The sequence below is a fragment of the Corapipo altera genome, unplaced genomic scaffold (genome assembly GCF_003945725.1).
Source record: "Corapipo altera isolate COAL_440 unplaced genomic scaffold, ASM394572v1 45, whole genome shotgun sequence".
In the NCBI taxonomy this organism is placed as follows: domain Eukaryota; kingdom Metazoa; phylum Chordata; class Aves; order Passeriformes; family Pipridae; genus Corapipo; species Corapipo altera.
Genome location: NW_020884877.1, coordinates 25,841,555 through 25,868,166, shown reverse-complemented (window position 1 = coordinate 25,868,166; position 26,612 = coordinate 25,841,555). Strand labels below are relative to the sequence as shown.

General features: G+C 40.6%; 1 long non-coding RNA gene across 1 annotated transcript in view; it reads left to right on the top strand.

Moving 5' to 3' along the window:
- The window catches only part of LOC113944000, a 28,755-nt gene extending 11,929 nt beyond the window's left edge, over positions 1 to 16,826 (top strand). The window contains exon 3 of the long non-coding RNA XR_003526547.1: positions 16,740 to 16,826. This is a non-coding gene — a long non-coding RNA (uncharacterized LOC113944000). The remainder of the gene's footprint in view (positions 1 to 16,739) is intronic.
- Positions 16,827 to 26,612: the final 9,786 nt, after the last annotated feature.

The following is a 26,612-nucleotide window of genomic DNA, read 5'->3' as shown; positions in this document are numbered from 1 at the left end:
TTGCTAAAAATCATGTCTATGTTCACGCATGCAAAGCAGCACATTTTCACTTACCAGGCTGACTGATAGACTGGTGAAAAATCTTAATGCAAAATAAAGCTACTGATACATACTGAGATTCTGAGACTGTTCTTAGGTAGGTCTTGTGGGTACAAAGAGCATCTAAAAAATCTGAAGATACTTTTAAGTGCTCTCAGAAGTTTTTCTTATACCATAATTGAAAAAAAGGGTCAGTAATGGTTACAAGATGAATGCTTCAAAACATCTTTGAAGATGCTTTGAAGATAAAAATAAGCTCATATTTTAGGGTGCTTTATGGCGGAAATAGAGTTCTGTGTTATTTGGTGTATGCTAGAGTTTAGTGAAAGCTGAAGAAATATTAAGATTGTAGTAGGTTTTAAAAAAGTTATACTGAAATGTGTAAAGTCCAGATAGTCACAAGATCTGAGACATGTGGGTATATCCCTTTGAATATCCTTTTGGCAATAAAGAGAGAACTCTTGTCCTGCATCGTATAGATGGAAGTGGTGTTTTTGGTAATGCTTTCGTTAGTTTAGGTGACATGACATTATTAGAGCAAAAGATCACAAATTAGTGATCTTCATGCAAAGAATACAAAATTTCATAAAATAACTGCTCAAACACTAATTCACAAGCATTTCTTCCAAGACCAAGCTGCCTATACATTCAGTTAAAATGTAAGTCATGGAGTTATTTACAATACCTCATTCTTGCAAAAACTCCTCAATATCAACACAGCTCTGGCATTAACTTTCTTCATAAAATTAGGGCCATGGAGTGCACTGCTCATTATCCCTGGAAACCATTCCTACTATGCCTAAGTAGGTGTATTTTGAGAAAATCTACCTGATACTGACCTGGACACTGTTGTCTGTACTGGATTTCTAACTTCAGCACTAGTGTGAAAACCTTGTGAAATGACCAAAGTTACACACCAAAAGAAGAAAATAAAATTATCCAGTTTACCACTAACATAAATTCAGGATGTCCTGGCTATTCAGTATTCTATACTAAACAGATATCTAGCTCAAAGCTGGCTGTAATATGATATGTCAGAGATTTGCTTTTTGAGTTCAGAGAGAGGACAGATTTCATTGCAAATGTCCAGAGATTCAATTTATGGTTTTTCAACCTGACTAACTTGGGCAAATTAGGGGATTGAAATATAATGTACTTTGGTGGCTATAAACTGTCTGGAAGCAAACTCCAAGTGTGGTCAGTCATGCTATGAAATCCTCCTGGTGGCCAAAAGTCATCTGTGGTTTGGGTCACCTCCACACTCGCTAGCAGGCATTTTACTACCTGTTCTTCAGTTTATTTGCATCCATAAATTTCACCATGATGGTGAATGTTAGTGTTAGTTTGTTGTTCAGTACCTGGTCTTGTATGTGGGGCAAAGATGAAGCTGTGTCTGTGAAATGGTCTAGTTTTTGCATTTCTTTCAGTCTCTTTATCTTAAACTGATGTTGCTCAAACCCTAGTATGCATTTTTCTTACCAATATAAATGCTGCTGCTAAATAGTAGACAACAAAGATGCATTACACCCTTAGTATTTTTCAGACATGATACTGTGAGAGATGTATGCATTACAGAAATTATTAGATGTACCTGATACCCTCTTGCGTATCTTGCCCTGTGCTTGTCTTTATTTCCGTGTGTCCCAGTGAAGGTTTTCAACTAGTGGGACCCAAGTCTCACACATTTTTTGCCTCTCCAAATTAGGCAGTCAGTACCAGATGGACTCCCATGGGACCTTCTTAGGGTTGACACATTTGTTCCTCTTAGGTCAGCAAACATTCCTGGATATCTCCTGCACCTACATCTCCTACCTCTGCCAGGGGCCAAGGCAGACTGGACGTGCTTAAGGGAGTTCATGCTTCAGCTGATTCTCCTGCATTGCCATGAACTACCAGACATAAACCACATGCAGCAGCAGCCCAAGAAGCAGCCCTCAAATAACTTAATGTTACTCAAATAACCCTAACTACAGCACAGCCACTTCAGTCACTACCTCTCTATTGAGATTAATGTGCCTGAGGTATTCTTAAGGAGAGCTCTTTCTACTGCTGAAACTTCTACTTATTTTGAATCTTTTTTATCCCAGCATGACTTCTTGGTAGCTTTGTATTTGAGATAGCTGCTGTTTTTGCAAAGGTGAAGATGATATTCCCAGCTGACTCTAACCAAAATAATTCAACAGCAGATATGAAGCATTCATCTGACTTTTACTTTGCCTCTAGACATAGAGCTTTATGGTGGTTTAACAGCAACCCCAGAGATCCCACCCTAGGTTTCATCTCCTTCCTTTTGCAAGCCACATCTTGAGGCAAGCGAATAGGCTTAGGGACTGACTGCGCGCCTCCTCCATTGTGGCCCATTAATACAGATCAGGACTATTTCTTCTTTGATCTGCTTTGTCTTCCAGCAACCAGATGTAGACTCCAAAACAACAAAAAATGAGCAACGCCACATTTATTCATTTTGCCATGAAGCGTTGTCTTTGGGCAAACCTTTGATTTGTCTATGGGTTCTGAGTCTGGCAAAAGTTTCATTCCTGGGAATAGGCCTTCTCTGTTTTCACTCTTCAGTATTTATGATTATGTTTTTGCTGTCTGCAAATTTTGAAGTCCTAAAGTCTTTTTTTCCAGTTGACCTGGCTATTTTCTTTCACTTTCTCTGCTAATTGATTTATGTAATGTTATGACCTATTCTAGTATTCACTTAGATTTCTCCCAAGAAATTGTCTTACTCAATGAAATTAGTGACCTTAATTAGGCCTTCTAGTTTGGAAGGCAATAGTGACATTGGAACAGGGTGTTTCTGTCTGATTACATTAGTTAGATCAATTTAGAAAGCAAAAGCAATGTGAAACCAAACTCTGTGCTGGTGGGAGGGAAGCAAGGAATGGGGGATCATCTCTATTTGCCTGATAACATTTCCATTGCCGGGCATGCTGACACACTCTGCTACACGAATCATGCACCAGCAGTGGCTCCACTCTGTAAAGAAACAGCTGTGATGACTTTAGAGATGCCTAATTGATGAAGCACTTTGGGGAATCTATCATCCCATGGAAAGACTCCAGTAAAAGCTCTTCCTTCAACTTGTTAGCCGCAAATGAACCAGTTGCTTTGTTCTTCCTTTCCACTGGCATTGCAAAATCAAATATACGGTTCTTGGGTTGTCACCATCCCTGGTGCAGTATTTGGATTTCTCAATAGTACTATAATGCTTTTTGGTGTTTCTGATGCTTCTGTAATTTTGCTAGAGACACAGGTTTCTCCCTCCATCTTATCACGTGCACACCCTCTCTTTCTGTATTTGTATTGTGTCTCTATGTCTTTTCAAAGAAAGCCAGTACACTCAATGCAGTAATGCTACGGACTTGAGACAGTCTCTTTAAATATGCTTCAGTCATGTGCTCCTCTTTAAACACTGATTTTAGCCAAGCTTTTTCCTAATTTTAATAAACATGAACTACTTAGCTCTGAAACAGCTTCCTGATTTGTGAACTGTTCTCAGTGACATGAAATTTATCCAAACAACCAGTTACAAATTATTCCATCATCCCTGCTCACTATATGCTGTTTTAGCCAGAGATCTCTCCTGAACAATCTTCTGGTGATTTCAGTCTGTATGGTACAGCACACATCACCATGATGAACTGCTCACAGCACATCCATCCCCTGGGCTCATGCCCCAGCTGGCCTTGTGTGGTAAGTGATGGAACTACACAGGCATCCTCACTGCTGGCCCCAAGGGATGGTTCACCAGGAGGAGACAGGGACCCTCTTTGCCACATCATCAATGTGTACAACGTAGGTGAGCTTCTTCAAGCAGCCTAAGGATGGGCTAAGAGAGAACTGAGCTTGGGAGTCCATGCCTTCCCAGCTGCATCTTTCCTACCTGCCCATCTCCTCGCTCGCACCACTCATGGCTGGACAAACCCAGCACCAGCACAGCTGGTGGTCACTTCCCAGTCACTCACAGTGGTAGGCACAACAGTATATGTCTGGAGCATGGTGCCCAAAATGCTCAGAGGATCTGGGAAGCAGAAGTCAAGGTATCCTGAACCTTTGTACTGCTTGCCAAATACAGCAAGCTGGCACAATCTGGGTGCTGTGGTTGCATTCATGTAAATCAGGCTAAAAGGATATTTTCACATCACTCTGTACACAGGGAAGTAAGAAAAGAAATTCAGGCCTTTTTTTTTTTTTTTACTGTAAATATACCTAGAAAATAAAAGCCAGGCATCATATATTTGAAGAGGGCAGAAGGACCACACTACACGTTACTGTACCAGGGACACTCATAAGTGCTTTTAAATTCTTAAACAACATGGCATGGTTTATTTTGAGAATTGAAAGCTCTACTATCCAGAGATCACTCTTTTCCCTTCTCTAAGAGGATTTCTAAAAAAAAAAAAACCTTGCCAAAAGCAGCTGTCGGCTAATGTAACACACAGCATCAGTGTGAGAATGGATCCTTGAGTCCTGGCAAAACCACAGTCCTTGTCAGGGACCTTGAATGAAACTGTCCCAGGGAATCTGCAGAGCAAGGCTGCATATTTAGGAAGCTCAAAAGAGAGTCAAAACAAAACCGAGTGGAACAGGAAAAGCAGCACAGACATGTCAAAGGGCTGCCCACATGGCTCAACCAGAGGCCGACCCAAAGCTACTGCCACACAATTGCTTGTGAAGCTCACAAAGGAGCCAGATGCTCCTGTCAAAATTATACCTTCAACAAATCTACATGGGAAACCTGCCACCATCCTGCCTAAAAGGAAGAGAATTGATACCGTTTTCTTGACCAAAATAATATCTTTTCAGTGAATTAGCTGAAGAAAGAACAAGCACTGTTTGTTTTGGACAAGTATATTTCCAAGCATGTCATTCCCACAAAAGATCTTTCTTTTGCTCTACTTGCATGCGACCCTGAAAGCAAATATCTGGTGGATATGATCAGGCTAGCTCCTCAACTCCAAACAACAAGAGTGAGCTGGTAGCAAGTGGGGTTCTTCCGTTGCTCTGAGCTAATAGATATTAGGAAGAAAAATGCAATTCTTGTCTTGGCTGGCTTTGAGATGTACTTAACATTTCATTCACAGCATACTGCTTGTAACCACAAAGCTCAAGAAGGCAGTGCATATCACTGGCCTGTTTCAGAGACAAGAGGAAGACGCGTTGCCCGAGGTCTGACCGCATGTCACAGCAACAGGGGCGCTGACAGTGAACCTGAATCTCAGCCACTGGGCCTCATCACCCCAGTCTTTCCCATGGTATTTTAAACATTGATCAAAATTTAAGTTAGTAGAGGGTGTGCCTGAATCAGCTCATGGTCTCACAGCTTGTCCTAGTTCTCAGATTAATTGTTCTAATTAGCTACTCCACAGGCAAATATATATTGACACTTTCTTTATCTCAGGCTTGGGGCCAAGCATGATTCAGAAAAACAGTCAGCTGTGACTTCATCCCAGAATATGCCCCACATTTAAACTGTAAATATTGCAGCTTATCTCTCAGTTCAGAACACGGGTAAGCGAACTCACCTAGTGTGACTGGGTGGTTTCCTTCTCCTTTGTTTTTAATTTCAGAAGAGGGACATCTTAATAAAGCTTGCAAAATCCCACGAACCACAGCATGCAGAGCTGCATTTCTGCAACCATGTAGAGTCTGTCCAATTCTGGGTACTAGAAGAGGAGGAGACATTGCCAACCTTTCAGCCTCATCTTCTTGGAGACAGGAAAGCCAAATAAGCTCAAAACTAGTCTAGGAAATTTGGTGGGGCAAAATGTTTGAAATCAAAACTCAGATTTGTACACTTTACTTCACAACATATAAAAGGGGATTTTTGGCACAACCTCATCTCAGCTCTTCTTTATATTTTAAAGTATTTTTAAAAATGAAAACTTGACAGTCAGTAAGTACAGTATCTGCTACACAGTGTGCTTTATGTATTACCTATCGATTAGATTGTGTGGGCAGTGCACCTACCTCATCTCTGTTAATAAAGCACAGATAGTTTAACAGGTAACTAATAACTGAGCTTTGCTATGTGGTCTAACAATTCCCGTCACTCAGTCGTGTTCATAACCTCTCGTGCTGCTACAGAGCTGCACTTTGCCTTCCAGTGGCTTTTGCCCCGGCAAATTGCCCTTCAACAATTCTCTATATGGGAAAGAGACATTAACTGCCAAGTCTGGAAATAACTACATGAAATATTAATTGTCTGTCTCAACAAAACTGTAAATGCTTGATGAAGAAATAAAAACATTTTGTTGATAAACATAGATGATGCAAAAAATCACAAAACTGCAGAAGAGTGAAACAAACTATGCATGTTAATTCATCATTGCTGTTAACATATAGCTCATGTTTGGCTGGGTTTTTTGACCTCTTTTATTCATGCTGTAGAGGTTTCTTGTGGTGGCAATAGAGATTCTGATATTTTAGAAATTAAATTAATAAAAATAATAAATAAAGTGTTTGAACTAGAGTAGAAACATTTAAGCAGTCAAATATGACCTCGAGTTATCATTATCTTGTAAATTATGAACACCTGAAAAAAAATTAACCTGTAAATTTAGATGGAAATTTAGGGGGGAAATCTCTTACATCTTTTCATTCAATATATCTGAACTAGGTGCCTTGTAATAATTTCAAAGACTATCTCTGGAGCTCTTGTGGACTGAAATTGCCCACTCTCAGTTGGTCATTGAATTTTTTTAAATTTTTATTTTTAAAAAAGTGATGGAGAAATAGACGTGGAAAGATATTGAACAGCAAAACAAGTGTATGGGTGTTTGTAAGAACAAAAAGATTTCTGTCAAGATTCATATGTGTAGGGAAGGACTTCTGTTAATTAAAAACAAATCCAGAAAATTGCAGCTGAACTGGCAAGAGTCTTGTAAATGCTTTTCATTTCAAAATTTGTTGATAATTAAAACACAACAGCAATTCAGTTAATCTTGTAAGGGAAAGACAGACAAACAACATAACTTTTGGATGTTGCATAGATAGGTAGATAAACACCTAAAAATGAGAAAGTTATTCCTAGAGGGGCTAAAGAGGAGCAGATTAGAACTGAAATATTTCAGTAGAAGCTAAGTATGTCCTTGACAAAAACATTTTTCTAATGTTAACTCTATACTGTTCAAACAAATTCTTTCAAAATCTACACAATTTATTTGTCGGAATAAGGCCTTCAAAATCATTTGTGCAAGACTGATGTAAAGGTATCTGGGCAAAAGTGTGCCACTCTGTGATTTTAACTTTTATCCATAGCTCCCATCTATGCTACCTCTGTCTTATTTAGTAGTTGCAAATTATTTTTGTAGAGAAAGCACATCACAAGTGGTCCTTCACAGAAAATGCAAAGAGAAGATGTTATAGACAGCTTTTTATTTGTTTTTGTCTGCTTGGTCCTTTTTTTATCTGCTGTAGCAGTGTATGTGTGCCTGTGCACATGGATGTTTGCAGGCATGGCAGTGCATGTGAGACATAAGACATTCCAAGACCAGTTGGGAACGAAGCCAGTGGCAGGAACAGCCGTGGTACCACTGCCCATTTCACAAGTGGGGCACTGCTCTCTTCTTCTGCTCCACAGTCATTATTTACCTACATCCCACACAGTAGTGCAAGTTTATGCATTCTTATAGACTTCTTTGCAACTTATGTGTTAACTTAGCATTTTATTGATCATCTGGGAGCAGAATGAATGCTAATCATTAAGTTTTATATGAATGTTTCTATTACATGAAGCCTTATAGCACATGTGCTGAGTTAAGGGAGGTTGCCTATGTAAATGAAAGATAATTCCACATTAAAAAGACATTTTCTGGAGCATCTTTATTCAGTTACATTTCAGCTGATCTAAAGGGCTCCTATCAGCACTAACACAGAGGGGTAAGGCTTAGGAATGTAAATGCAGATAATAGTTTGCTAGGCCAGGATACTATTTCTCTGCCATGGATTTCAGAAGGACTTACTGTACATACTGGTTCTGGCATTTGAAATTCCAGACTTAGCTGGGGGATGGGGAGAGATGGAGGAAAAAGAGGATTTGATGCGAACAAAACATTTTACGTGAAAGGCAGATTCCTTTTTGTTTCCGTGTGCCATACAGTCAGCATTTTTTGAGCCTTTACTGGTGCTCTCACACAAGCAAAGTGACTCTTGAAAAATGTACCATTACAACTTAATATATCCAGTATGTAATTTGTACTTAACAGAAAGATATTTAGGACCATTTGCCTCAGCCGTGAGACTTTCAGCTGCACAGTGGGAGGTAGTGCTTCAATGAAACCTTTGTTTTTAATCTTCTGATACAGTCACTAAGGCAGTTGGCTGGCTTTAAAGTTACACCAGTCTCCTTTTTAATCTGGGGTTTACAAGCAATAGTTAGTTTGGGGCATCCACTAAAGCATATCATTTCATGGGCAGAACTACCACTCTTTTTTTCCTCTGTTCAGTAGGATGCACCAAAATCGGTGTCTAAAAAAGAAGAAGGAAAATGAAGAAGAAAGTTGCCCGGGGAGCACACATATTCCTGGGGATGCTGTCCCAGCCGGCACATACAGTGCAGAGCAGTTCAGTCATGTTTACTTTGTTTCCTCCTCTTCCTAAAATTAGATTATGTTTCCCCGAGCGAGCACAATGATGCCAAAGCCGGACAGCCCTGGGTCTGAATCACTTCAAAGCAGCCCCCTGTTTTCAGCCAATGTCACCCGTCTGCTGCAGCCCTGCGGAAAGCACATTGCTCTGCATAGCAAGTTGGGTGGCAGCAGGTCCATAATATAAAACTGTTGCCTAGTGTTCCTCTAAGCTCTGCCCTCCTCTGAAAAAAAAAATCCCTCATAATTCAGGCAACAGCTGGAAAGCTTAGCTTAATGGTCTGTGCTTAAATGTGGAAGGTCACAGGGTGCTGATCTAAGGAGCGGAGAAGTCTTGCTCAGCCGACTGTTGACACTTAGTAAACGGAGGAGGAGGGGACTGTGTGTGCATCTGAGAAAGCCATACCCCGGCCGGCAAAGAATAGGAAGCAACTTCTATTCAAGGTTTGCAGGGGTCCTGGACCCAGTAGGGAAAAGCAACAAGGCCCTTCACTGCCTCTAAGTTACCTTGTATTATAACAGGATTAAAGTACATTTAGCTTCTCTATTAGCATACTTTAGCCCCATTTAGGCTTACTTGATGTTTCCGATGGCCTTTGATCAGCCTTGCATGGTGCTGGTCAGCTTCAGGACACAGCAGTCAAAAAGCGAGACTGTGAAATTATCCTGATGTTGAATCTCACAGGAGATATTTCTGGCTGTTTTCATTCACTCACCCCCAATATTCCAGTTTCTTTCTCTCCCTCCCCCCCCCTCCCTCCTCACTCAAGAAAATAATTTACTCATTGTTAAAAAAAAAAGGGGGGGTCAGAGGAAGAAAGAGAGAGATATTAAAAGAAAAAGGTAGCCTAGTGACCAGTAATAATTAGCTCCTTGTTTGAAATGAGTGCTGGCTTGTGTGCCAGTGCTGAAGCATCTATGAAAAATACTATAATTTCTACAGTGTCTGGCTTTTTATTGCTTACATTTGCATATAAATTAAATCCATATTGTAGCTTTAAGGCAAGCTAGGCTTAGAATGCCGTACAGCTCAGGGTCCTATTGTTTTACATCTACTCTCTATACTGTGGTTAAATGAAAAGGGAGGAGAAAGTAAAGGAGGGAGAAAGTCAGCTTTGTAGCGTTTTTAATTGCTTCTCTGCCAATTATGGCCAAATTAATATTTAAACTTTCTAGTGCTTTGAGAAAAATTGTTTACAGAATCCACTTCTTGATGTTCAGTGCCCCCTGTGCCTACAGCAATATCTATATTGGAATCTTTTGTCAAAGAAAATGAAAAATAATTAAAGATAAATACTGTTCTCTTTTAAAATATTTCGTGGAAACAAATGCTGTTAATTGAACCGTAAATATTTCAAATATAAGAGTGATCCTTATTCCCAACAGCAGCCTGAAAAGCCATTAGCAGACAACATTTTTTCACCTGATACTGTTTATGTGCACAAAAAGATCCTGTATGGTTTACTTCACTCGATCTTATTTTTGTCGTCCTCCTTTGCTTTGCGCTGCCGTCTCTGCTTGACTGACTTAGGTTGGCCGCTCTGAGTTCCCGTTTCAGTGCGGCTCAGAAAGCCACAGGCTGCTAACGCTAACACATCAGGGCAGAGCCTGGGAAGACAAGAGACATTTGCAAAGATGAGTAACAAGAAGCAAATGGCGCCTCAAAGTCTCCCTTCAAAAATTCTTTAATGAGATACAGTGCATATTTTTTTTTCATTCTTTTCTTGGGCTAATGCCTAGTATGTACCAACCACTGGGCCACATTTTTAGGAAACATCTAAATCAAAAGTCAGAAGATTACATAGGGACATAAGAAAATCTTAAGATGGCAGGAGGCCAGGAAGCCCAGCTAGGCCTATCCTTTCCTCCAGTTAACAGTTGTTCTCCATAATATACTCTTTTTCTCCTGCTCTCTCTCCATATGCTTCTTGCTCTATTTGAAATCTGGTCAGATCGGTCGCTTCTAGAGCAGCATCTGGTAGCTTATAATATATACCCTCTGGAAAAAAAAATGTATTACATTTGTACAGTGCAAGACCTCACTGGAGCCGTGTCCCTTATCCTCATATTTGACATTAGCTCTAATAACTGCAGCACTGCTCCCTGCGGTTCCCCCCAGAGCCCTCTGCAGCTCAGCGAGGTCCCCTCTTAATCTTTTCTCTTTGCGAGGGATACAGACCTAGTTTCACTAACCATTTTGGAGCCTCCAATCTTGAAGTCATTATGGGACTTTGTTGTACTATTTCCATTTCTGCAATATTCCTTCCGTAATTAGGTAATCAAGACTGTGCATCTTTCCCATGTGGCCTTTTGAGATCCATTTTATTTATCAGTTTATTTATCCCTTACTACACATTTTAAAAACTATGGGTGCAATACCATCAGCTAGGCACATTGCTAGTCCTTACACTGTCTGGTTGCTATCGTAATTTCCTTTTTCCTCTTGCTCGTCACCCATTTGCTTCTTCTGTCTGAATTTTGCAGCTGTTCATATTAATAAAGGATGTTACAAGTGCTTGTATGCATGGTGAATTTTATGGATAGTCTCCTATGGACACCAATGGCAGCAACTGATGTGGGTGAATGTGTTGGTGGGACTGGTTGTAAGTCCTTCTGGACTCAGATAGTCCCTGATCATGGGGTTAGATGATACCTCATCCAGAGAAGTCCTGCCTTGTTTGTGTGTGTCAGCAACACCAGGCTGGAAATTGAACACACTGCTGTACAGGTGATTTCACACACAAAAGGACAGAACTTGCCAAGTCTACCTTAACACCATAAAGATTCTTTCCAAGGCAATTGACTATAGCCTGGACTGTACTGCAACAATAAAAGTCTCACTTCTTATTTCTGTCACAGTAAAATAATTACCTTTGATTTGCAGATACCCATCTCTATGTCCTGGTCTTTCTTATCAAGTATAAAACAACACTTACACTCCTTCCTTCATTACTCTTTGAATAGCTGAGACATAGTTCCATTCATTTCCACACCTATCATAATCTTATACCTACCCTCACCTTGTTTTCTGTAGCCTCTGCCCATTGGTGGGTGAGCCTCTCCTTTACTTCAGAGCTTTGGGTTAAGCTCAAGCTGTAGCTTGATTGCAAACTTCTTCACTATGCCTTTCCTTTCTGCTGCTCAAGATTGTCACTGTAAAAAACACAAGTCCTGGTCCAGAGGTGTCTGCATGGTTCCTGGTAACACCTGTTGAGATAACATTTTAGCACTGATCATTTTGGGCCACCCTCAGCCCTCAGGGAACCCATGGGATAAATGCAGATTGAAAATCTACAAAGGTCCTTCTGCTGGAGACTCTAATGCATTTTACTGACAAGACTCACAAGAACTTGGGGATTAGTAAGAAAATACATTCAGTGCCATTTTGCAGGTGGAGGAAAGCAAGAGAGACCTCTCATTCATGAGGGTCCCTATTCCCCAGGGCCCAAGGAACAGAGGATAACCCTGCACTTCACCTGTGGCACCAGCTTCATCACATTCCACTTAGCCCAGGAGGGGATTTCTTATGGTGGAAAAATGTCCCCAAAATCAGACTGTCCAAACACTTTAGTTTTTCAGACCTGATTCCAGAAAGGTTTTTTTCTTTGCCACCCAGTGGCTGCCTGTTACAGGGTTAATTCTACGATCCTGTATTCTATACTAAGGGACCTTGTGAGACAGCACCACCAAGCTTTAAGACCATACAGATATTGTAGCTCCAGATTTAAGAGTTAATCTATCTTTTTCCCATATCACCCTATCAGTTATTTGTTTATTCCTGGTCTTATACTTGATGTAATATCCACCCTATCAATGCAAAGGTGACTGTGAAAATGGCATTTATTAAGCTTTTTTTTGTGTGTGTGTATTGATGCCCTTTTTAAATGTTATCATTTTAAGCTTTCTCTCCCTGCTTCCAAAGAGGGATAGTGAATAAGAGAACAAGAAGTGTTGGCAACACTGGCCAAGGCTTCGACCATAACTAGACTATTTTGAGGCTTAAAAAAGTTTAGTTCCTTGTTTGCCATTACCTTTGCTCCTTTGGTGTTTCCTGCTCCTGCTCATGGTGGGCTGAATCAGATCACAGGTGCCCCATATTCTGCAATATTTTCAAAAGAGGATCACTCAAAACTGCACACTCTTGTGAAATTTTCAGTCTCCGCTTACTGACCCACAATATTAAAACAACTCAGACAACTGCATTTTATAAGGGCAAAATAAATTGAGCCCAGACTTCACAGCATTTTATATCCCCCTATGAGTGGCTTCAGTGTTTGTTAGTCCTTCAAATTTTAGCTTTGTGTGTGTTACAAACCCCATCTTCTGGCAGTTTATCAGGTGCCTCCAGTATGGGTTTCAAAATAGATATTAAATACTGCTCTCTCACCTTGTAGCTGCAGTCATTTCCAAATGTATTGAACAGCTTTTCTGCTCTTCAGCCATCAAAGATTATACACTGAAAATAAATTACTCAGCCGGGTGCGTTGTTTCTAGGCAAACACAGGCAGTGACAGTACCAGCAGTCCCTGTGTTTAAAAGCATGTAAAACATTTTCTCTTTTTCTGTGCTTTACATTTTGGCTCAGATAAATCCTCTGCACAAATGAGGATGTTGGCAAAGATGTCCTAAAGTACCAGGGCTGTCAGCCCAGTCTCTCACCCTTTGTGCTGGGGATGAAACCCCTGGTATGGGAGAAAGAGCCCTGTAGGAGTAGGATGTTCCAGAGGACATGGAGAGCACCTGGTTGCCACCTCAGGCAGAGGAACTGTCCCCATTTCATTTCCCTCTGCTCTTGGAGACCACTGGGCTTTGTGCACTCTCCAGGTTTAATCTCGATCCTCACAGAAAACAGTCCACAAAATTTCGAGTGATCTTTTACCAATCACTACAACTTGAATTCTTTTTTCTCTTTTTTTTCCTCCAAGAAAAATAATTGATGCTTAGCAGTATCAATTAATATTCCAGCAGTATCAATTAAGATTTCTAGCATCAGGTAGCTTCCTGAGGTTTCCTTTCATTTTAATGTTCCATTTTGTAATTTCTCATCACAAGAACCACGTTGTCCACTGCATTAGTGTATCACACTGCTGTCCTTCAATGACAACGGATTTCCTCTGAATTGCTGAATTCCACAAGACTATTCACAAACCAAGAACCAAACTAGAAACCAGGCCAGAGGTTGTTTTATTGATATCTTTCCTTTCCATAACCCACATTTCCTAGGAGTTTCCATACAAAACTCACATAATTTTGTCCTAACACTGAAAACAATGTAGTCAAGAGCTGAAATTTGGCTGGGACAGAAGCAACAACAGTTCATAAATACTGAATCAGTTTGTTGAGGGCAAAAACTTGTATCCTAATTAACATAAACAGTCACAAAATATCTCAGATATCTTTAACAATCAAAATGTTGAGCTCCAGATCTGCAAGAGTTTTTTCACAGAGAACAGAGGTACAACCACATTTTCCTCATCCTCATGGGTTGAAGCACCTTTTTGAAACGATTTCTTTCCTGAGAAGGAGCTCAGAAGACAAGTTTAGGTATGTCCCTAACTTTTAGCTACAGCTGGTATCTTGCTATGGACAACTGACAAATAATCCATAATTCAAACATGTTTCCACAATTTGTCTAACCATTTTGACAGAATGAATTGAAGGGGGAAAAAATATGCTTGCAGGCAAACTGCAAACATAAAAGATGACTACATTTCTTTAATTAAAAACTCAGTGTAAATACTGCTCTCGTTGATATAAAGTACATTTGTGAAGCAGAAGTAGTTTAAATCAAAACTTACATATAATAAATACAGGGACAGGTTTCTCACTGTGCATATGATGCCTTTATTATCACTAAATACAAATCTGATTTATTCGTCTTTTAATAGTAAGGATTGGAGAATTGTTGTCTTCTTCTTATTTTAACGTGCCCTCAAAGTCAAGAAACAGGCTTTTCCATCTCCTGTTTTGTTTTACTTTCTGGATATTTCACGAGTCCTTTGAATATTCTTGATTCTGCCTGATACACAAGACAACATCCTGGGGTAAAAGTGGGAGAGATGTCACATGCTCATTTACTCTTGTTCTTTTCTGATTCCCCATTACTTTATCATCTCCAGCAGATCAGAAGAAGAACAGACTGTCTGACATGACATGCTACACCTTCCCTGATAGGTCAGGCATAGCAATAAGGAAACTCTTTTTCTTCAGAGAAAGTTTCCTATTTGTAAGTATTCCCTACATTTCTTGAGGATACAAACTCTTTTTCCAGGTCTCTCATGTCAGCACTGATCAGTGTTAACTCAGCTTCTTGGAGAAGGGTCAAAACACTTTCAGAGAAAGAAATGCCAGTATGGCTGGATAATTTGCAATTTTCTAGTCCTTGCCTCTGCAGTTCAACGTAAGCAGATACTCAGTATTGCATTGCTGCCATGCAAATACCTTAACTTGTCTTAAATTTAGAGCAAAGGGACCCACTAAAGGTTTGTGGCTTCAGCATTAAGTATCAGTTTGTTCTGGTTAATATGAATACTAGAGATGTAAGGAGAAAAATCCCTTGAAATAAGGAGTGTCCCAAGGGATATCTCAAAAGTAGATGCTGCCATTTTTATTAGCAAAGTACAGAAGAAAAGGGAGAAAAATAAGAGAGGATTGAGAAATTCGCTAAGAGAGTTCTAATCTTAAATTACAGAGCTGAGTTTAGGATATTTTGAAATCTTACATGGCAGAACAATTTCACTTTCCCACACTAATGGCTGTCTCTATCTGTCAGCTCAGAGTTCAATCACATATTCACAATAAAGTGTGGGTCAAGTCCTCGTATGTCTCTGTCTTATAGTCTTATTCTTGGCTGACAAGTGCTACATCTAAATCAGTGTATGGCATTAAGTTATAGCCTGAAAGCAGACTGAAGAGGTAAGACCAGTATAGGTGAGAAATGCTTCTTGTTCCCCCTAGCCCTCAACCTCGCTCAGACCCCTGAAACTCAAAGTCACAACTTCCAACATCACTTATCTGATCGTAATTCTACAGGTGAAAGCGTAGCTCAATAGTAATACTGTAAGGGACTTATTTGGGCAAGTTCCTATCATCTGGCCTGAGTCAAAAGATTACACACCAGTAATAGAAATTTATTCAGAGCAAAGATACCCTGACATAATAAGACCATCTTGCTTCATGTAATTATAATTCATGCATCCAGAGACAGCTGTCCATCAGATATATTGTATTAGCTGGCTTTGATTTCTGTAATGAGTTTTATTAGTATAATTATGAGGAAGAAGAGTGGCATATAAAGAAGTTACGAATAAGTTATTATGTATGCACAACCAACATTTGGGATCTTCTAAGTCTTGTGGAGAAGTCAAAGTCTGAATGGATACAGACACTGAAATACTCCCAAAACATGATCCATGAAGACCTATTTCATAATACACAGCATCAACACTACCCATTGTTTTGTTTCACAGACATGAAATCATTCAATTTATGTAAACAAGAAATCTAAAGGGGTTTGAAAAAAAATTGTAAACAACAACATCAAGTTTTAATTTTTCTTTGACGTTAAATTGATGTAGTATGAAAGGATCTTTCTTCAAATATGAGAACTGGTACTGTTTGTCCTTTTTTCCCACATATGAGAACATTCAGGCTATGCCAGACAAGATACACTGAATTTGGAGAGTTGCAAGAGAGGACAGTTGATTCTTCCAGTAAAAATGGTGGAAAGTGCCGGAAATGTGGGACCAAAGTGAAAGCCACTTTTATGAACCCTAAGAGAAAATAACAACAGGAATTGATGGAGTGAAATGATGCAGAGCAAAGTAAAAGGGAACAAGCATTGCCTCTGCAGCTCTCGAGACATAACATTGGAGAAAATTTTCTGTAAGTCCAATACGTAAACATAGAAGTCATTACAAAGTCTATTAAATAGTTAACTCCAGTTTGAAGCCTGAAGTGAGACAGCTGATCTTGAAAATGTTTCTTCTTTAACAGGACAGCCTCGGGACTACACCCACTGATATCTGTAACTCTACCTATTCCTCCTCAAAGGTTTCACAGCACTGCCTTCTGCAAAGATAAGCTGTCCATCCTTCTGTCCCCCAGGTCTTCAAGCTGTGTGCAGACCATCCCTATCACACTGGTAGATTGGGAGACTCCAGATAACTGAAGGCAGATGCTTTAAGGTCTAGGAGAAATTTAACTCCTATGCCAACATTTCCTGGTAAAGAGCGTCCTGTTACCCAATTGTAACCTCATTAAAGCAGTTTGACCAAATACTTCAGGTTTCCTCAGATACCAGACAAAAGGTCAGATCTCTTGTGTAGCTAAAGACTGGACCACACACCGCCATCCTTCAGCTTTTCAAATTGCACCACCGACAGCCAGTGCAGCACTTTCTGCATGAAATGTTAACAGCTAGGCCAGCACATCACACGCTCTTCACAAACTCTGGACAGATAAAAGAGTGATTGTCATAAAAAGTCTGGGTTTAGGGGAACAATATACGAGCAATCAAGGCGAGGTCTGATAAATGACAGGTTCTATAGCAAAGGAAAAGGATGCAGCACGCTTGCCATGCACAAGTAACAAGAACAACTGGATACTGCAAAAGCCCAAAATCTCTTCAGTGTCCCCTAGATAGTCCCACCTAAGCAAGGAAAGAGACCAGGTAAAAGTCCTCAATTAAGCTGCAAAACTGGCCAACCTCTCCTGGGTCTACCCTCATTGACAAGTCCATCAATCACCCCTTCTACCTGTGTCTACATATTCAACATCATGTTTCGGTGCCATAAGTTGACCCCATTCACTCTGGTGATAGCTGAGGGTGGGAGTCCAGTCTGACATTTAGCTCAGAAGAGACTTCGGCCTTGCTGGCCAAAAATGCCATATTGACCAAAGAAGAGTTCAGCACACAAGAGCAGCTCAATGTCACCACTCAAGTTCACCTGCTCTCTAGCTGCCAGGTTAAACTGCCAGTGTCAGAAAGAAACCAGACAGAGTCAAAAGCTATCCAATTATTTTGCTACAATCTTCTCAAAAGTCTTCCTTAAAGCTGAGTTTTCAAGGAGTCAAGAAAAGTTGGTTAGAAAGACTTTAACAACTGCTTCTTTCAAAGAAGAACTGAAGTTGCTGGTAAGTTTTGGGTCCTGCATGATACCTGCACAGAGCTCAGAGGAGGCACAGCCTCAGTGTCCCAAGTATTGCCTGACCTGCAATACCTACAGTCTGAAATGGCAGTAAAGATTGCATTTGATCATCAAGAACTCATTCCACCTCCAGAAAGAAGGCAAAAACCAGTGTGGTGTTGAATGATTCTGTCAGGACAGTAATTGGAAAAATCCCCACAGTAAGAAAAGCTCAACTGTCACCGTGTGGGAAGAGCCTTGATGAGCCAGGTTGTTTACTGCTCACAACCGTTGAGCTATTCACGACTCCGCTGACACTGTGGTGAAGGGCACGGCAGCCGCTCTTGGCCTCGTTCCTAAGCACAACATATTGTTTCCAGAGTCCTTTGTGCTACTATCACTCCAATTAGGAGCTAGAGTGCCTTCACAAATGTTCTGTCCTCCCACTTTGTCAGACAGAGATGATCTGAATGCCATAAAAAGCTTTGAGAAGGGGAAAATCACAGAAGAGCGCATTTAGGGATCATAATGGCAATGAGTGGCAAGAACAGATGATTACAGAACTTCATAAATTTTAATCAAAATATCAAAAGAGTGTACTGTCAGTGCAAAGATATCCTTCTCCTAATGGGACAACCAACTAAAGCAGTAGCTTTATAACATCCTTTGATGCCCTAGGACAGCAGGACCCCCGGAGCTGACTGTTGTGTCCACAATAACTCATTAGTATTGAAATTCCTAATTCCCTTTATTGGATCTGAGTTTTGGCTTCTAAGATCTGACCCCTGAAGCGCCAGAAACTGCTTTTTGCTACACGCTTCCTCACATTGGGCACTTAACTCCACACTTTTACAAATACCACGTGCCTTTGCCACAGTGAAGGGAAAGGAATAACTCTCTATCTCTTAGCAAGATACTCTTGGTATCACTCAGGCAAAGACCTCTTGCACCAAATCATATTTCCCATTGCTGTTCTTCTGTAACTGGGAAAATATGTCTATATTAGAGCTGAAAATTAAAGACAGGAGGACAGAGGTTACATCTTCTGCTTCTGGCCATGCATTTTATTCAAAATAGAATTTTGGGACATACTCTTCAAGTGCCTGTCTAAAAATAAGTATCAGCACAAACCCACCAGTCCAACCAGCCACTCAGTCCTTGCACATTATTTACTTTGGCTTCACATTTCTCAATCTACTGTCCTATACTCACATAGAAATCCAAACTTTCTATGTGAGTATAGGACAGACTTCAAAAATTTGAAAAATATATCAATTTACCTTCATCTTTTTTTTTTTTTTACGTACAAGCCCTCAGTCCCCAGACAATGAAGGAATAAGGAACCAGATCCACATGTCCCTCAAAACCAGGACAAAGTAATGCACTTGGAAGAGAAGATGGGAAAGGGAAGAGTTAACTGGGTTTATAATTGTTTCCAGAGAGCAATTATTCAGTCCCTAAAAATGCTGGTAGAAGAACAAAATGGAAAATGAACATGGTCCCAGCAGACAAATGATTAATATTTAGGGAAGGACTATAGCAGTGTTTGATCCAAAAGAAATGGAAAAGAGCATTTTAATGAGATTGGTATTCAGACTGTACAAACTCATTAGATTTGGGGTTTACCTTCTCATAAAAAAATGAAGGATGTTTTGAAGACGGGGTTTTATATTTGCACTCACTTTATCAGCATCAGTGTTTGTGAGCACACCCAAGCATCAGCAGCACTGGCAGCCTCGTGAAACCAAAGCAGAAACACAACCTGGAGCAAGAGTCAGGCAAATAACCAAGAACCAAACATGCAGCTTATTAATGCTGCCAGAGAATTTTTATAGACAATGCTGTTTTTCTTTAATTTTCCTTTCCCTCTGCAGCTTTCCTCAGAGCAATATCTGTGAATAATCTCAGCTCCCCAGCTGATAGGGGTGCAGCTCCCTGAGCACAGCTAATATTGGCACAGTGACATTTTGGCTGTTTTCGGTGGACATGAGCAGGTGCAAAGCGGGACCCGTGGGAGCAGCGCTGTCCATCCCTGCAAGGAGGACATGGAGGTGCCATGGAGAGTGCCTGGCTACCCCACTGCCTGCCTTCAGCCGGGACCAGTGGCTCCTGCCGGCTCCTCGTACATCGACTTTCATGTTTAATAAAGTTGTGGACTCTTGGCTGCACCACAACACAGTTCCCAGTTTTATTTCCCAAGGGTTCCTAGCAACTGTAACACATAGTAGTTATAATGTGTCATAAAATAAATATTAGCAAAAGCACACACGAATCTCCCCCAGTCTGGAATTTGCTTGGCATCAGGCATCCCCTAATGTGCACCTCCAAAAGCCAAAGTTGCCTGCTGCTGGAGGAGGTTTGTTTGTTTGCCTTAGTTTTGTTTTTCCCTCAGTCAGCTGGACTTACGCCACTGTCACAGCTAATAAAGGTAAGCACTGGTACAGCACTACCTCGCATGTTGCCCTAATCACATTGCTCTTGAAATTAAGTCTGTCAGCACTTCAGCTGTAAACTCGTATTGCAAGAGCTTAATAACTCCACTGTGAACAAAAGAAAATTACTTCTAGACTCAAATCTGGTGTGCCAGACTTCTGCCTATGGGGCCACATTTTATTTGTTGCAGGGAATATAAACAGAGTGCCCAAAATGGTTTAATAGATCAAATACATAAGCAGAAACACAACGCACATGTGCATGCACACACATACTGGCTTACGTGCGCACACACGCGTGATATATTTTACATGCCACCTACGCTGCTTGCATAGGAAGGAAATAAAATCATCAGGAGCTTCTGACTCCTTCCCATCAGTTTCCTCAGTTTTATACAAATCTCAGTCTCAACTTCCTTTTTGAGTGTTTTTTTCCTTTCCCAAAGAATAATAAATTTACACTCAACCACCACACAACACTCTGGTCTGAATCTGAGGAAAGGTAAAACTCCATCCTAGAGCAGTAGCCATTGTTTTATATATCAAAATGTCCCGTCTTTGAAGTTGAGTCTTAATAATGTCTTGCAGAAAAGCCCCAGGGCAGAGCCTTTCTCTGCCACAGATTTCTTGTACTACTTTGAGCAAATCATTTAGCTCTCCTATTCCTCAGCTCCATTGCTGAAAAATGGGAATAATTAAATTACTCTACTTCATCAAACAGCTGTAATGATAAATACAGCAGAAAATGCTCTGAAATGCCTGTGATGAAGATTACCTGTTGGACAGAGTGATACAAGGCTAGAAAGGGGAGCCTTATACAGCTCTAAATTCATGGCATTTTGAAGTCCGGAAGTGCTGTTCTAAACAATATTTAAAGTTTATTTTCATAAAAATACAGTGATCAAAATAGATTTTTCTATATAAACACTACATTTTTTCTTTTCTATTTTCTGCCTTTTTTTTTATTTTCTGTTAAATAATAATATAGACTGCCTCTGTGGTATGACATACAGCTTTGACGTCACAGTTTGGGGTGGCCATACTGAAGCTGGTGGAGCTCCTATGATGCCTCTGAACAGCACCACTGAAGACGTTTAGCTCTGTCAGGTCAAGATTATCCTTCCTTAAGATCTGCACTCCTGACTCAGATGCTAAGTCACATGAAATTTGTCCACCCTCATCAGGAGGGGCAGGAAATAACTGCCTGTGGCTTGTAGCACCCCACCACCAGGGTGTCCCCCTTCACCTTCATCCTCACCTTACCAGAGAGGCTCTGGTCCCAGAGCAGGAGGAAGGGGATGCATTGTGGAACAGCTCTGGGCTACAGACATGGAAGTTCACCCTGTCCCTTAGATGGCTCGTGCACCAGAAAATAATGTCCTCAGTGGCCACACCTGCGGGAGTAGCTGCAAGAGAACCTGGGAAGATGGCACTGTCAGAGGCAGAGGATTTCCCTGCAGAAAGGGCAGGTGAAGTTGGTAACGCTGCAGCTGACAACATGGGCAAACAGAAGGAAGGCACAAAGGAAGGAAAATGGCCAGTGCTGGATTCAAAAGAAATTAAACATGAAATCAACACATGGCATAGTTGTGCTCACAGGAGTGACCATCAAAAAAGGATGATCTGTCCTAGCAGTGAGCAGTCACCAGCTCAGATTTCAAACCATCCACCTCTCACCTTCCCTTTGCCTCGCCTCCTTACTCGTGAGGTCTCTAACTGAATTCTGAGCCTAAGGAAAGCTCACAGCATATATCTTCCCTTTGCTCTGTACAATCCCTACCTCCCTCCATCATCTGCTCCCTTTGGGACCCCATGCAAAAAGCAATAATGTTGGGATCAACCGAAAACGGTTCCCAGAGCTGCCTCGGCTCCATTTTGATCGGGAATGGCCACAGCAAAGCCACACAGTCTGATGGTGCCCGTGGACTGACGCGGCTGTATTTGCTGTGCTGGCCGTGTCCAGGGCACCAGCTGGGAAAGCCTGGGGTGCCAGGGTAGGGTCTCCCAGGCACTGGCTCCTATGAGTCCTCCACCCATCAATCTTAGAGCAGTATGCCGTCATGGATAAATAGCAGCTGTTGCAGTAAGCTCATCAGATAACAGGCACATATATTAAAGTACCTTTAGCACACTTACTAAAACATATATTTAGCTAGGGAAAATAATCTCACCCTGCCTATAAAAGTCAAAGTTTGCCTTTATAAATAACTCCTGAAACCCTGCACGCATCTCAGGAAATGGCGATGTTGTGCATGCTCAGCCTCCTGCCCTGAAAAAATCTCTGAATAAAATATAAACACACTGAAATATAAAGAACAGTTTGGTGAAGATAATGAAATCTAGTGAAGCCAGTAATTTACTCTGTAAATCATATAGCTACTTCTTCCTTGCAGTTGCCTCCCCTGATTTACATCATGAACCTTATTTCCGAGCTTCTCCCCGCCTTATTGCAAGCACGGGAGCACTGACTAGAGCATCTGTGTGCCTTTGTGGCTGGTAAAAAGCCATTTATTTATACTTGCGAAATGTCCCGCTCTAAATATGCCATGTTAGCTTGATACACTTGTTATTTTTCCAGTCTTCTCTCAGGTCTTTATGAGGAGGGAAGGAAAGGCAGGCAACAAATAATACCTGTGTTGCACCTATTCCTGTCACAACAGCTGGGAATGGGTGCACACAGAATGAGTGCTGTGTTGGTGCTGGCTACGGGGAGCAGCCCATGGCACACCAAGTCTCCCCAGTCTCCCCATCGACCCCACAGTCTCCAGCACTGTGTGGCCCTTTCCAATTTTATTCATGGCGTAAAACCTCTTCCTATTAGCACGCAAAGACTTTTAACTTTTGAGTTTTCTGAAATCACCCAGAATATCCTGAGAAGGGTCTGGAAATAATTGGGTGCTATTGCCTCAGTAATGCTGCCGTGTACACTTGAGCATATGGAAAACCAAAGTAGCACCAAACACTCAGGGGCAAGCTGAGTGCTCAGTGCAGCAAGCCCCACTGAGCTGCTGCACAGGGCTCAGCCTCAGCCTCATTCCTTATTCACATCTCTCCTTTAAGTCTAACCACTCCGAGGTGAGGCTGTGTCTCCATGAATTCGAGTGGATTGGTCTCCCAGCGTATGCATGTACATTAGGGAGGCATATTATGCATACGTACTGCTCTGCCTGGCTCTACACAGGAATAGAGACTGCAGGGTAAAAATTAAATCTAGATGAGTCTTTATGATGTGTCCTCCTTCAGTATTAAGATCTCTTCAGGTTTTGTGTATGCCGTAATATTGCTCTCATTTTAAATTCTTCTAGTAATAATTTTAAGAGAAAATTCTTTGTGACAACTGCTGTTGATTTAAAACTAATGTTTAGCCAGTAATGGGTAATTGTATTATACTAAAAAAAGCTGCTGTAAAGTCGACCCCAGTCTGATTTTTAATTTACTGCATCATCAGCTACTTTTATGATACTATTTAATCTGCTGAAATAAAAGTATTGTTCTGTGAATATCCCTAACATTCAAGAAAAATTGTTTTTAGCTCTTCTGATCTTGGGACTGAGGAGTTGTTAATTATTATATGAATAATTCCTGTGAATACATTTATTTATATTTGTTTTAATTGTCAAAATACTCAGAGAAGTAGCATGTTATGTTTCACTATGAGGTCACTTTTAACCCTTAAACAGGGAGAGAGAAAATGCCCATCACAACTTCACAGACATATCACATATCGAGTTCACAAAGCACATTTTGCATTTCCACAAGGTAGGATGGGGAGGGAGAAAAATTCCCTTTATTTTTTTCCGTAAGAACCTGCATCTCACTCAGCCGGGATGGTCATGCTCACAGCTGCTCGCAGCACAGCAACTGCAGGGCTGCAAGAGCAACCAGGTCTGTTCTCGCCAGGAGCCTGGTTTGCATTTCCAAGACCCTTTCTCACAAGGGCCTGATCCTGCTCTCTCCTCCCTGGAGCTGCACTCCTGACAAATGCAACTGTGGCACGGCGATAGGTTTGCCTCCTCCAGTATTAAGAAATCAGCCCCAGAGGGCCTGTTTCAACCTTCCTCCCAGCACTGCTAGAAAGAACCCCACTGAATCAAGAGGGTTCCCATAGCCTCCACATGAGTAGAGAAGAGGCTTGTGAGCTACCTTTATATAAATCATAGAAAACAACTTTACAAAGAGGCATTTTTATGTTTTTCTTGCTTATTAACTTCCTGCCGAAATAACATGCACCAAGGTCATGCAAAATAGCTTTCTGTCTATATCCAGCATCAGTGACCTTCTCAAAACAATACATCACCAGATTAAAACAGCATCAAAAATACTGTGCTGCTCCTTTTCAGATGAAAAAGAAATCTTCATTAGAAAAAAAAATCTATCACAACAAATGATCTGCACTGCTAAAAAAAAAAAAAGGGATTGTTTTTTTATTTGTTACTCTTTTTAATAAACAGCAGGCTCTTGTAAAGATTACCTGGGAGATAAATGAGTTTGTTGGAAACAGAAAGTCTCAGAGTGTAACCAAAAATGTGTATCTGTGGCATGTGAGTTGCTGATTTTTAATGTTACTAGTGTATTTATATTGTAGCTTTAGGTTTATTTACCCTGATAAATACTTGATTACCTGTCTGCAACAACCTGGGGAGAAGGCTGTTGTCAAATCTATTATAATATGATCCAGTAATGGTTACAACATAAAGTAAGGTAAAACAAATAATTCTTAATGCAGTGCAACCACCTACTATTTTATCCAAACAACTTCTGTTATCTCCTTATGGTCGAATGCCTATTCCCCAGAAAGAGAGAAGAAGTCTCTTTTTACCTCAGTAATTAGCTTGTTTGAAAGCTCCCACAAATTCTTCCTATCATAAATTTTGCATTGCTTCATGCACAATAATGCACATAAAATTAAATAAACAATTTAATTAATTTAATTAAAATTAAATATTAAACATATTGTGTATAAGAAGCCCATGTCTGTGATTTAATTGGGCAGGAGTACCCAAAGCAGTTTGGGTAACAGTGAAAAATAATTAAAAACAACAAGTACGGTAGCCTCTGGGTACGAAGAGTAGTTGGAGCTTTCTCCTGAGAAAGGTTTATTTAATTAAAACTAAACTAATCTTTGGAAAACACTTGATAAGCATTTCATAATACAAATCATAATCCAAAAATGAAGCTTCTACATGATACTGGAAAATAATATTAAATAATTCAATTCTGCCATGAGCTACTTTCCCAGCAAGCACAGAATAATTCAGCAGACAGCATGTTCACCACCTTTAAATTTTCAGCAATATTTAGTTCATCTAGATAAATATTAGTAAATTATATGAAGGTATAATGGATTCGTAAGTGATAAGGCTGAGAATTAACACTTTATTTAGGCTGTTTATTACTTCTTGTAGATATTATGCCAGACAAGGAAAACACAGCTAACTTACAGGGCAAGCTGTGTCTGCGTTGGCAGGTGAGCTGTTTGGCTGCATTCGCATTTTCTAACCTATTCTTCGACACCTTTCATTCATAATAGAGAATATTATTTCCAGGATTCCATATAACTGGAGGAGGAATAGATTATTTATAGGATGGTGTCTCTATCTATACTTCATGTTGCCAAATGCTAGTATTTCTATACTGCCCAATGATAATTTCAGCTCCCTGAAAAACTTGGATCCTGCCCAAGATTGCAAACTATCCGCCCGGACATCAAACAGTCTGCCTTGCACAACCGCTCACAAGCTGGATTGCAAATGCTGACAGGCTTTATAGGTCATTTCAAAAACAAATGCTTCATTTTAACACCTTAGACTGCAGCAGCTCCTACAACAAGCTGCTGATGCCAACTGGCTTTTTCAAAAGTGAATGTATCCAAAGAGATCCTAATTGACACTTTCAGGCAAGTGCCCAGCATAACTGAATATTACTCAGGTTTCTGGAGAGCGGTTTTAAAGTGACCATATAATTTAAGTGACCTTTGAATATAATTTAAAATGCTACTGTAAAGCCCAGTTCCTCTCCCACTGAATGGGTTCCATCAATGGGGAAACTCCCATTGATGTTAATGAGGGCAGAAGCGGGTACTTCCCCACTGGCTCCCATTGAATTATCCAGGTTGCTTTTTTTTTTTTGTGGGAGCTTTTTTTGATACATTCCTGCAAAGATCCTGTTAACTGACTTGGAGTTACTTTGGTTCATATCTTACCCACAGCTTTTTAGCAGAGAACCCGGTGATTTAGCAGAGATTTCTGTCGCACAGAGGTACAATAGGGCCCTTTACAGGGTGTGGGAATTTCCCGCATGTTGATTAACCTCATACTGTAAAAGACTGTAGGCCAAATCCTTCAGTCCTCATGCAGACAAAAGTCCACATTGACTTATCTGAAATCTGCCTGCAAATGCTCATTAAAGTCAATGGCATT